Source organism: Mus musculus, chromosome 9 (assembly GCF_000001635.26).
Source record: "Mus musculus strain C57BL/6J chromosome 9, GRCm38.p6 C57BL/6J".
NCBI classification, from domain to species: domain Eukaryota; kingdom Metazoa; phylum Chordata; class Mammalia; order Rodentia; family Muridae; genus Mus; species Mus musculus.
Window position 1 is genome coordinate 94503250 of NC_000075.6, and position 13449 is coordinate 94516698.

Consider the following 13449-nt stretch of genomic DNA (forward strand, 5'->3'; position numbering starts at 1 on the left):
CCTTCTTGTTTTTTCTAGGGCGTTGTTCCCGTTCTTGTATTGGTTTTTTTCTGTTATTATCCTTTGAAGGGCTGGATTCGTGGAGAGATAATGCGTGTCCTTAGAAGTGGGAACAAAACACCCATGGAAGGAGTTACAGAAACAAAGTTTGGAGCTGAGATGAAAGGATGGACCATGTAGAGACTGCCATATCCAGGGATCCACCCCATAATCAGCATCCAAACGCTGACACCATTGCATATACTAGCAAGATTTTATCGAAAGGACCCAGATGTAGCTGTCTCTTGTGAGACTATGCCGGGGCCTAGCAAACACAGAAGTGGATGCTCACAGTCAGCTAATGGATGGATCACAGGGCTCCCAATGGAGGAGCTAGAGAAAGTACCCAAGGAGCTAAAGGGATCTTCAACCCTATAGGTGGAACAACATTATGAACTAACCAGTACCCCTGAGCTCTTGACTCTAGCTGCATATGTATCAAAAGATGGCCTAGTCGGCCATCACTGGAAAGAGAGGCCCATTGGACACGCAGACTTTGTGTGCCCCGGTACAGGGGAACGCCAGGGCCAAAGGGGGGGAGTGGGTGGGTAGGGGAGTGGGGGTGGGTGGGTAAGGGGGACTTTTGGTATAGCATTGGAAATGTAAATGAGCTAAATACCTAATAAAAAATGGAAAAAAAAAAAAAAAAAAAAAAAGAATCTTCATCGTCAGAGGAGAAATGCCTCATTGCAAACGATGTTGGATATCAGAGCATGAGGACTCTTCTTCACAATTAAACTAGTATATGTATACATTGAGGGGAGGAGAGAGGTTTTTTTTTTTTTTTGGCTTACAGGTTCACTCTTGAGGAGACCCAGGGCAGGAACTCATGGCAGCATTCTGGAGGCAGCAACTAAAGCAGAGAGCCCACGGAGGACTCTGCTGACTGGCTTGCTTCCAGGCTCATAGTCCAAACTACCTTTAAACAAACAAACAAACAAACAAACAAACAAACAAAAAACACCCAGGACCACCTTCCCAGGGGTAGGACTGACTCCAGTGGGTGGACCACAGATATGCCCACAGGCCACGCTGGTAGAGGCGATGCCTCGATCGGCATCTGCTTCCCAGGGGTCTCTTGTTTGTGTCAGGCTGACAGAAACTGAGCAGCACCCAGACATAATCACCGCATTACAGAAATGCAAAATGAAGATGAATACATCAAAAATAAAAAATGCAGCAGGTAACAGTTCTCTGCACAGCTCATTAGGCTGGCTCTGATATGAATATATGGATATACTTTATACATTATGCATGTATTATTTTGTAAAACTAAAATGAAAGTTTTATAAGGTTTTTAAAAAAAACCCTCATTCTTCATAAACCATATCACTGAAGCTTATGTTTCAAAGTCCCACCTAGGCCCCTTTAAAGCACTTGAATCCTCTTTTCTTTCAAAGATGGTCCCTCAGTTACGGAACAGACAGGGCCCACAGTACCTGAATTCAAGAGAATGAAATTTTATCTGCAATATCTTTCTAAGTGCAGGAGAATTTTGCTGCCTAGAGATTATCTTCTTTTGATCCTTAGAAGGATACCTACTTTTCTTATTACTTGGATTATTACCCATTATAATACTAAGTAGGGGTCTGAGTGTGGTTTGTTCTTCAAAGGCTGGAAGCATGGATATGCAGACAGGAGGCAGAAGCTCTGGACAGGTGGAGGCTGTTGGAAGCAGACAAGTCAGAGGTCATAGAGAACTCGTCACAGAAAGTTAATGCCCATCTCTCAAGACTGGACTAGTTACTGCTGGTCTCTTTGGTCTGGGATCAGTTCTACCACAGGGGAAGGTTTATTTTAATTTTTTAAAAACAAGCATATATAAATCCTATAAAATTATAGGTCTTGTCATTTGTATATATGTATTTAAGTATTCTATGATCATATTCACTCCCTGCCACTCCCTATTTCCTCCCTTTGGTCCTCCTGGAGGGCAGATTTATAAAGGAAGCACCCCATGGTTGGGCTCTTCTACACATATTATGCCCCTCTCTCCACTCCCATCACATGGGCATCAAACACTATGCCAACACAGCACATGGCCTTCTTTAGATAAGGATGCCCCCATTTAAGATTTCTCTGTCAAAGCCAGAGGATAAAATTGTCTTCTTTTATTTCTAAATTTCCCTGCCTCTGTTTTGTTGTTGTAGTAGTTGTTGTTGTTGTTGTTATTTTTCCCTACATGTTTATTCGTGTGAAAGAAAGAGGGAGACATGTCAGGATAGAAATCAGAGGACACCTTGTGAGAGTCTGTTCTCTCCCTGTACCATGTAGGCACTGGGAACCAAATTCAGGTGGCGAGATTTGGCATGTAGTGCCTTTACCTGCTGATATGCCCCATCAGCCCTTGGCACTTTTTAAACGAACAACACAAAACAGACTAAGACAGCATCATGCTGAGGCGTTTCCTGGACACCCAGAACCTCCACACTTAACCCAAGCACCTCTGTACCTCTTTTTCACTGTGGTACTCCTGACCTCTGATGGAAAACAAGGGATAATTTGGGGCACGAGGAAATAAGTGCAGGCTCCTGAGGAGAAAATATGAGCAAGCTGTGGATCAGAGAATGGCACGGTTAAAATCAGGCTGTCAACAGTAAGTAGAGAGTGTCTGCACTGAGCAAGAGAAAGGAACTCTCAGAGACGCAGGGGAAAGAGCAGAAGAAATGGACTGGAATGGAAGCAGAAACCTCAGAGGTAGAAGATCCCTTAGGGTGGAATTTGGGAGAGACAACTGCTCTGAAATGAGGGGAAAAATATAAACATAATTTTAAAGTAAAACAGTCCAAGCAGGGCATTGGCAGGCATATTTTTTTCTTTTCTTTTCCTTTTTATTAGATATTTTCTTTATTTACATTTCACATGCTATCCCCTTTCCCAGTTTCCTCTCCAAAAGTCCCCTATACCCTTCTCCTGCTCTGCTCCCCAACCCATCCACTCCCACTTCCTGGCCCTGGCATTCCCCTGTACTGGGGCATATGATCTTCACAAGACCAAGGGCCTCTCCTCCCATTGATGACCAACTAGGCCATCCTCTGCTACATATGCAACTAGAGACACAAGCTCTGATGAGTACTGGTTAGTTCATATTGTTGTTCCTCCTATAGGGATGCAGACCCCTTTAGCTCCTTGGGTACTTTGTCTAGCTCCTTCATTGGAGACGGAAGGAAGAACCATCCAGAGACTGCCCCACCCGGGGATCCATCCCATAAACAACCACCAAACCCAGACACTATTGCATATGCCAGCAAGATTTTGCTGACAGGACCCTGATATAGCTGTCTCTTGTGAGTCTATGCCAATGCCTGGCAAATACAGAAGTGGATGCTCACAGTCATCTATTGGATGGCAGGCATATTTTAAAATGGCATCATCAGGAGACGGCTGCTGTGTGTATGTGTGTGTGTGTGTGTGTGTTTGTGTGTGTGTGTATTAATGAAGTGTCATAATGAAACTCACAAATCTGTAGAACCTATATGTCAATATGATCTCTCTCTCTGGGTATCTATCCACATCTATATATAGAAAGATAGATGATAGATAGATAGATAGATAGATAGATAGATAGATAGATAGATAGATAGATAGATAATAGACAGATAGACTTGGAGTTTGGGAATGAACCTTTTTGCCTCGTGAACTGGCCTGGAAACTATAAAGTTTTGCAACCTCAATGCAGAATAGTTAACAGTCTCTATTGTGGACAGAGAAGAATGGAGATTTAAATAAGGAGGAGGAGAGACGGAAGAGAAGGAGGAGGAAGAGGAGGAGGAGAACTATTTATGGAACTTGTAGGACTGGTATGGCTGGTGAATAGGGCTGGAATGTATGGGATACAAGTATGGACACAAAGTGCCAGAGGCTAGAACCAGATACCACCTTGGCATCTTCCCAGTTCTGCAGCCTTGGGCAAGTCAGTAACACACCAACCTGCTTTAAAGAGTAGCTATGCAGTATCTGGCACAATGCCTATCACTCCAAGTGTGCACATGGGGAGCAATGCTATTTAAAATTATGTTAGCAGAACAAAATTAGTCTTTCCTGTTTTCTGACTCCTCATCCCAGCACCTTCCCTTTCCAAGCAGCAACTGATCCCTGAAGTCCCTCACTCTCTTCCCCTTTCCCCACATAGTATGTTAAGCTGTTTCTATGTCCTATCCCAAACCATACAAGGATGACATTCAGCATCCCTGGGCTTGGGCTGATTCTTTAAATTCATTTACAGTAATCTCTTTGTTCCTAACAACACAATCGAAGAACCCAGGCAGCCTTTTCTCTTCTGCGATTTAAACCTATGTGGACATGGCTCTAGAAGGGCAATACCCAGTTCACTTGAAGTCACTGCCACCCCGTTCCTGGTTCTGGAACAAGAATAGACAACTGTGCACTCTCCCCCGAGGCACCAGCCAGATGTGCTGAAAGATGCATGGCAGTTTAATGGTTTAATGGTGCTTCAAAAAGTCAAACATTGAATTATAGGAACTAATAATGTTAGCCCTGGACATAAATGCCAAAGAATTAAAAGCAGGGACTCCAACTGATGCCTAAATGTATAACAGTATCCATTGTGGCATTAGTTATAAAAGTTGAAAACAACTCAAGTGTACACCAATGGATTAATGGAGGAAAGCATGTGATCTATGTATATACTGGGGTGTTAGCCAAAACAAGGAAATACTGATGCATGAGACAACATGGGTGACATGTGAAAATAGCATGCTAAGTGAAAGGCTCAAGATACGAAGGGCAAATACCATCCTGTGGACCATGATAAAGTATCTACAGCAGGCCACTTCACACTTGAAAATCACCAGCACGTGAGAAAAACGGAAATGAACAGTTATTTCTTGGTAGATTGAAAGCTTGTTTGAGCTGATGAAATACTTTGGGAACAATGCTGGTGGCTGCACACAACACTGCAAAATAATCAGTGATACTGTAACAAAATTTTAAAGGGTGGAAATGTCTCATTTTATTTTGTATATTTTCCAAAAAATATTAGAAAAACGTATCACACCAGAGCACACACACAGTTTATCAGCTGTAACTAGTAGTTCTAGGTATCTAATATCAGGGTTTGTATTGCAGTTCAGTGTCTAACACTGGCTGTGTGCTGGGCAGTAGCTGTGGAGTGGCACCGTTGATAGTACATGATCAAATCTGTTATTCCTGTGGTTACTGGATATAGTATAATCCTCTAAAACCATCAATCAAAAAGCTATTTGTTAATCAGAAGGCAAAGGCAGATGGATCTCTGATTGCAGGGCTAGCCTGGCCTATGCAGCAATTTCCAGGATTGCCAGGTTACATAAGGACACCCTGAATCAAAACACACAAATGAGCCAACAACTATCAAGAACCAACTGAAGAAAAATACAGATCCTAGTTCATATGTTCTTGTCTGAAAGCCTAGGATGAAACCAGCATTGTCTATTGATATGACTGAGAAAGTGCCAAGACTTACAAAATTGGTGGTATGGTATAGCTGGTCTCTTGCTATTTGGTGGGGTCTTCTTTCTTCCACCTTTCTCTGCCCTTTTTCTTCTACTCTTTCAACTCCCTAACTAGATATGTAAGGAAAAAAGTGTGGAGAGGAAAGGAAAGAGATACCTGAACAATGTCAGGGCTCAGAAATGGGCCAGCCATGATATTGTTAGACTACTTCCTGTGGATTAAGGGCACTGAGTTCCTTGCAGTAAGTTTGATCTTCACAGTCAGGATATCTAGTTTCTTCTTGTTATTACTTCTTCTTTGCACCTGACTATTCAATAAACCAAGACCAACAGTAACCAGCAACAACCAACAACCCACACCTTTACAGGGTCATAGCATTGATATAGCCTCTAAGGTCTCCAGAATTCCAAACATCACACAATTACAGATAGTATCTGTGGCTGGCAAAGCCAGGCCTCTGCTAAAACTTGAGGCAAGTCATTGAAAGCTGCTATGGACAATCTGAAGCAGCCCCATATCCCATACCTAAGATTAAAATCAAAACATATTCTTAAGATATCTCTATGTATTTTAAAGAAACCAAGTTCTAACTCAATTATGGGCTAGAAAACAATGTAAAGACAGGGCTGGGGCACTTTGAGAATTGCAGTTTCTCTTCTTGATGGCCTGGAGTGATCCAGTGTAGAAGCACACATTCTGGAAGACTCTGCAGCAGGAGAAGGCTGGAGAGCATGGGACAGGGGATGCTTTGTACACACTGTAGCTAGTTCTCTTAGGATTCCCCTGTTCTGTATGAACAAAAGCCTAAACAAGACTCTCAAAATACATCAACCGTCAACATTATAGGATTTAACAATTTATTGTGTCTGTACTTAATACAGGCAAAGGAAACAAAACTGATAATTTGGATGCAAAAACACTAAATGGATATTGGACTTGTAGAAAACGAGGAGCCTAAGGTTGGAGCCAGTGCATGGGGAAGACATGACTGTCTAGTTCTCCAGTCTGTAGGCAGAAAATGTGAGTAGCATTCCTACCTTCCCCCCTGTCCTCTTTGCCAATGACTGGTCACTACAGAACAGGGATGGGGGGTGGGATGGGGTAGGGGTATGGGTATGTGTGTGTGTGTGGGGGGGGGGAACAACAGCATGTTTTTTCCACTTTCTCTCTCCTTTTAGAAAGTGCCTGTCTCATGAAGCAAAACCACTCAGCTTCTCTGTCTGTGTGGCCCCCAAGAGAAGCTCTGTGCATGTGCTGACAAAAAACAACTCTGGTTTTTCAGCCCAACCTGTGAGAAGTGAAAGTTGATGTTAACACTGAGTAGCATCAGGAAAGCTCTCATTACCACCTGTTTGTCAACAGCATGGAAGGTACCCCCTCCCCCACTCTTATTCTAAATCACACAGGATGGTAAAGTGGTATCAGTTTCTCGGGTTTCACCAACTAATTACTAAGAAGTTGCAAATAAAAGCATGGAAAATAGGTTTTTTTTTTAATGCATTAATATCAGTAAAGATTAAAGCTAAGTCAGTAAGTGATAATCTAGTTTTTGGAGAGTAAGAACCCCTGTCTCACATACGACTTTTGGGATGAGTTTAAGTGAGATGAAGCTCTCCAGAGGACAATTTGGGTGCTAACTTGAAGAAGCAACGAGAGTGTCTCTGTTCAAGTGCCTCTGAATTGGAAATCCCACAGTTACAGTGGTACCCATCCATGGATGGGTTGTTTGTGGAAGGCGATTTCAAGCAGCATGTTAATGATGAGATGTTGGATGTGATAAGCTAGACAGATGGCTAAGGAAAAACATGGTATGTTTTTAGCATAAATAGTTTGCAATGGCTTAGGATGGAGTTTCACTATGGCCCCACAGCCTGACTCCCACCTGTGTGGCTACAGCATTTTGTGTAGCATAGGAGACATTTGAAAAGGCAGTGGGAAGACTGAAGAGTAGCTCTCCCCAATGGATGGCTTCTGGTGGAAGGGTGGCAGAAATCAGTTCTAGTTAAGGGGCAGGCCATGAGAATTGAACCATGCTCCAGTGAGTATAGAGATGATACAAATTGGACTTGTTTACTACCACTACCACTACTATTATTTGACTTTGGGAGGCACAAGGAGTGGGGGCAGACATGGAAGGACTGGGAAGTGAATGTGACCAGGGTAATATAATATGAAATACCCAGAAATTATTGAAAAAAAAGTAGGAGTGAGAGGCACCTGCCTCTCTAGATTTACCTAAGTGTTTCTCTTCACCCTTCAGCACCTTCTTCACGTCACTATGTCTTCACCTAAGACTAGCCTGGACAGAACTCAACCTAACTCTTTCTCCTCTGCACTTGCTTTGTTCCTCTCAGAGAGGAGCGTGGAAATAGGGTAGTGTCATCTGACTTCGATGAATTTGCAAATTTAGTCATATAATTACCCAGATTCATTTAGCAACCCTAAATACTTAAATTATCATCCCATGGGGCAAGAACCAATCCCTGACACTATTAATGATACTCTGCTATGCTTGCAGACAGGATCCTGGCATAACTGTCCTCTGAGAAGCTCCACCCAGCAGCTGACCAAAATAGATGCAGAGACCTGCAGCCAAACATTAGACAAGAGCTCTGGAAGTCATGTGGAACCTGTTTGGGAAAGGATTAAGGGACCTGGAGAGGATAGGAACTCCAGAGAATCATCAATCAACCTGGACCCTTGGGGACTCCTAGAGACTGAACCACCAACCAAAGAGCATACATGGGCTGGACCTAGGCCCCATGCACCTATGTAGCACCTATGTAGCAGACATACAGCTTGGTCTTCATGCTGGTGCCCCAACGACTGGAGCAGGGCTGTCCTTGATTCTGTTGCCTGCCTGTGAATTGTTTCCCAAACTGGCCTGCCTCGTCTGGTCTCAGTGGAAGAAGATGTGGCTAGACCAGCAGTGACTTTTGATGTGCCAGAGTGGGTTGGGTCCCTGTAAGGTGTGTGGAAACTCTCCCTTCTCAGAGGAGAAGCAGAGGAGGGAATGGAGGAAGGGGTTGTGTGTAGGGGGACTGGGAGAAGAGAGGGCATGCAATCAGGATTCAGAGTAAATAAATAAATAAATAAATAGGGAAAATTATAGTTACCAGTTTCATATAGTATTCATACATATTTTTTAAATGTAGGTTTTGCTATATAACATCACAGGTTCAAACTAGTGATTTACTTGCTCAGCCTCATGAGTGCTGGATTACAGGTGTGCACCACTACATGTGCCAGATACACCTACAAGTGTTAAGTATACTAAATTAATAGATATTGTCATATTAACTTAGTAGGCTATTTCTTCATATAAAGATGACCCTAAATGAATCCTCAGCTTATAAGAAGTAGTCACAGACATGTCATTGCAGCAGATGCTTTTCATTGCTTTTGATATTTCAATTTAAAAAAATATGTGAGTTACTTCAATGAGAGTTTAGCAGTACTACATACTCTTCAAATAGTTTCTCTTCTAAATTATTAGTTTTCCTTAGTTGATTGTAAACATACATGAAGTACAAGGAGTTGCAGACTTAGAATTCTCTTGTCAAATAATAGCTTCTGCCATTTCATCGACATCACAGGACAAATTCTAAAACTGATGTACCGACTGCGTCTCCTAAGCTAATGCTAGTTTATGGTCTTAAGTCACAAGGAGGTAGGAGTCACTGATGGCTGAGTGCCACCAACGAGGAAGAAGCCAGTTACGTAACCCTGAATGAAGTTCCTTTTCTCTTTCTGGGGAAAACACCGCTTTATTTGTTACTACAACGTACGTGTAGCACTTTTCAACTTCCAAAGTGTTTTTCCATATATTTTCTGATCCTGTCTAATAATCTCCTAAGAAGTTAAAGCAGGCATTTGTTGTCTTCAAAGTATGAGTACTTATCTCACAGACATCCAATAATTTATCTATAAGTCACAGTTGGACAAGAGTAAGAAAAAAAAACAGAAAGAAAAAGATTTCAAAGGGATATTGTCTTAGTCAGGGTTTCTATTCCTGCACAAACATCATGACCAAGAAGCAAGTTGGGGAGGAAAGGGTTTATTCGGCTTACCCTTCCATACTGCTGTTCATCACCAAGGAAGTCAGGACTGGAACTCAAGCAGGTCAGGAAGCAGGAGCTGATGCAGAGGCCATGGAGGGATGTTCCTTACTGGCTTGCTTCTCCTGGCTTGCTCAACCTACTTTCTTATAGAACCCAAGACTACCAGCCCAGAGATGGTCCCACCCACAAGGGGCCTTTCCCCCTTGATTACTAATTGAGGAAATGCCTTACAGTTGGATCTGATGGAGGCATTTCCTCAACTGAAGCTCCTTTCTCTGTGATAACTCCAGCTGTGTCAAAACTAGCCAGTACAATTGACCCCTTGACACACAAACACATCACTAGTAAGCCTCAACCCTTACATTCTTATTCATCCCCAAGATCTAAATAACTTTAAACTGTTCCAGTCTTTACATATTCTTAAATTTTCAATCTCTTTAAAATATCCATCTCCTTTAAAATCCAAAGTCTTTTTACAATTAAAAGTCTCTTAACTGTGGGCTCCACTAAATAGTTTCTTCCTTCAGGAGGGAAAATATCAGGGCACAGTCACAATCAAAAGCAAAAGTCAATCTCCAACCGTCCAATGTCTGGGATCCAACTCACGATCTTCTGGGCTCCTAAAAGGGCTTGGGTTACTTCTCCAGCCATGCCCTTTGTAGCACACACATCATCCTCTAGGCTCCAGATGCCTGTACTCCACTGCTACTGCTCTTGGTGGTCATCTCATGGTACTGGCATCTCCAAAACACTGCATGACCCCTTCAGTCCTGGGCCGTCAATTGCAACTGAGGCTGCACCTTCACCAATGGCCTTCCATGACCTCTCACAGTGCCGAGCCATAGCTGCTCTGCATGACCCCTTCATGCCTTCAAAACCAGTACCACCTGGGTGACCCTTACACATTACCAAGTCCCACTGCAGCAGGAGTACAACCTTGGCTATCTCTGGAACACAGCCTCTTTGTGCTTTCAGAAAACACTTCCCAGAAGATGTCACCTCAACGATGCTGGTCTCTTCTTAATAACCGCTAATTTCTTAGCTCCAGTTAACCAGCATCAATAGTCCCAGTAATGCAAAGTTTTTGCTTTAGTAGTTCTGGTATCTTGTTAATCACAGCTGATTCTTCAGCCCCAGCTAACCAGAACTACAGAATCTTCAGTCAAAGCAGCAATGGCCCTGAAAAGTGTCAATTTTCCCTCTGAAATTTCACAAGCCAGGCCTCCATCTTCTGCACTGTTCTCAACATTATCTTCCAAGCTCCCACACAATATCTGACAGAGCTCTTAACAACGAATAGATCTTCAAGCCCAAAGTCCCAAAGTCCTTCCACAGTCCTCCTCAAAACATGGTCAGGTTGTCACAGGAATACCCCACTCCACTGGTACCAATTTGTCTTAGTCAGGGTTTCTATTCCTGCACAAACATCATGACCAAGAAGCAAGTTGGGGAGGAAAGGGTTTATTCGGCTTACACTTCCATACTGCTGTTCATCACCAAGGAAGTCAGGACTGGAACTCAAGCAGGTCAGGAAGCAGGAGCTGATGCAGAGGCTATGGAGGGATGTTCCTTACTGGTTTGCTTCCCCTGGCTTGCTCAGCCTGCTCTCTTCTAGAACCCAAGACTACCAGCCCAGAGATGGTCCCACCCACAAGGGGCCTTTCCCCCCTTGATCACTAATTGAGAAAATGCCTTACAGTTGGATCTCATGGAGGCATTTCCTCAACTGAAGCTCCTTTCTCTGTGATAACTCCAGCTGTGTCAAGTTGACACAAAACTAGCCAGTACAGATATTATCTTTAAAAGTTGTCTTTTCTTCAATGGCAGAGAAGTATCTTTCCCTTGGGAGCAAATGGCTATCAAGTGCTTGTGATTTCTATTTATAGTTTGAACAACAGGAAAAGATTGGGGAGGGGGGTGATTGAGGAATGTGTGTGGAGACCACAGGCTGATCTTGGGTGTCATTCCTAACTCTGGTGTGTCATTCTACTCTCTGGTGCTCTATTTTTTTCAGACTGGGTCTCTCACTGATCTGGAATTTGCTCATAAGCTAGGCTGCCTGTCCAGGGAGCCCCCAGGAATCCACCCGACTGTGCCTCCCCGGCACTGGGAATACGGAGCTGCCACCATGCCTGGCTTTTTGACACATGGGATCAAACGTTGATCCCGATGCTTGTCTGTCAACTTCTTTACCAACAGAACTCTCTCCCCTGTCCTGATCCCCGTGGCTTTTTCAACGATGTCTCTTGTTTCCTAAGACAAAGCTGCCTACAACTTCTGATCCTAACTTTATTCAACTTCTCAAAATATTTGAAAATACCTGAAAAAAAAAAAACCATACAAGGGCCACAATGTTTCCTAGCTAATAATGGGGAAATCAAAGAAACCCAAATCTGCTATATTAGTAGAAAAACATAAGCACTTTTTAAAATTCTAAAAGGTATCCTTTAAGGATTGGTACTGAGACAATGGGAAACATACATTATAGGCCAACTCTTAGGAAATAAACTATTGTGAGCGTGTACTTTCATTGTTTTTCACTCCCTATCTACCCATGATTACTAAGTCATTCTTCCCAAATGGAAAGATAACCCAAATCCACAGGACTCTGAGTATAATCACCTGGTTACAATAGCCTTGACAATCTATAGATGGAGCTGGAGAGATGACTCGTAGCTAAGAGCACTTGTTACTCTGCAGAGGGCCTAGGTTCAGTTCCTAGTAGCTCACAATCATTTAGAACACCAGTTCCAGGGAATCTAACCCCCCTTTCTGGAATGCATGTGGCACCCATGAGCACATGTTAAGCAAAAAAATCCATTAAAAAAAACCATAAAATACAATTTTAAAATATGGGGAAAAAAAGCCCTAAAAAAATATAGGCTAAGGCATGTTATAAGAAACTACACCTAATAACAGTGCCTTGGATACAAAGAAATTAGCACACTCCTTAGTGATATTGCAGTTGCCATTAATTTTGTTCCTTTTTTAATCCTAAAATGCACAAAGACTGATTGATTGAGTATGTAGAATTTGCAATGTATTCCCTAAAGGAATTTAGCCTTTCTTAAGTCTATACTGTTTAGACTATTGTCAAAACTAGGCCTACAGTTGCAACATATGAAATGAAAATCATTCTAGAGATAGGCTTCTGGTAAACACTTGAGCACACACCAACTTAGAAATCTGAGATACTCCAAATTTGGAGGTCAAAGGGAACAAAACCCTACCCACTCTTTCAGAATTGGCGGCTCTCCTTTTCCATCTTCTTCTCCCTTTACCTTTCCCGGAGTCTTTGTTACCTTGTCTGAAGGGACCCTTCTTCTTCTACTTGTCCTAATAAATGTTCCCGTCCCCAAATTTATAATTGGGAAAATGCACACAATTTGTCCTTTTCTAATGATTTTGCATTATGCTACATGCTTCTTGTAAGTTGCAGAGTATGGAAAGATAGGGAAAAAAAAAAAGTGTTCAGGCCAGTCATTCAGAGGTCAGCCAGAACACTGGGTCCGGCTCTTCTCCTACCTATTTTTATAACCTAGGTAAGTGATCTTACGAAAGGAAAATATCCTTGTTTAAATCTCAGACTGACTGACAGTTTAGCACCATATATTAGTAATTTATAGCCTGCTTAGCATAAATTACCATAGTGGGTATTTTTGGGCTCTTCCATGTGTTCAAGTGGGAAAGTGAAGTTGCTGAGGTTAGTCAGGTCATCCACTGGTTCACAGTTCCAATTTTTAAAGAAAGCGACTTTCTTAACCTGCAGAGGTGATGTTTCTGTCACCAACCTTTCTTCCGATGCTGTTGCTTCTCCCTGCAGCGTATGAGAGAAAACCACGTATGAAACTCAGAGTCTGAATCTTGACCATAGCTCATGCTATGCTTTAAGAAG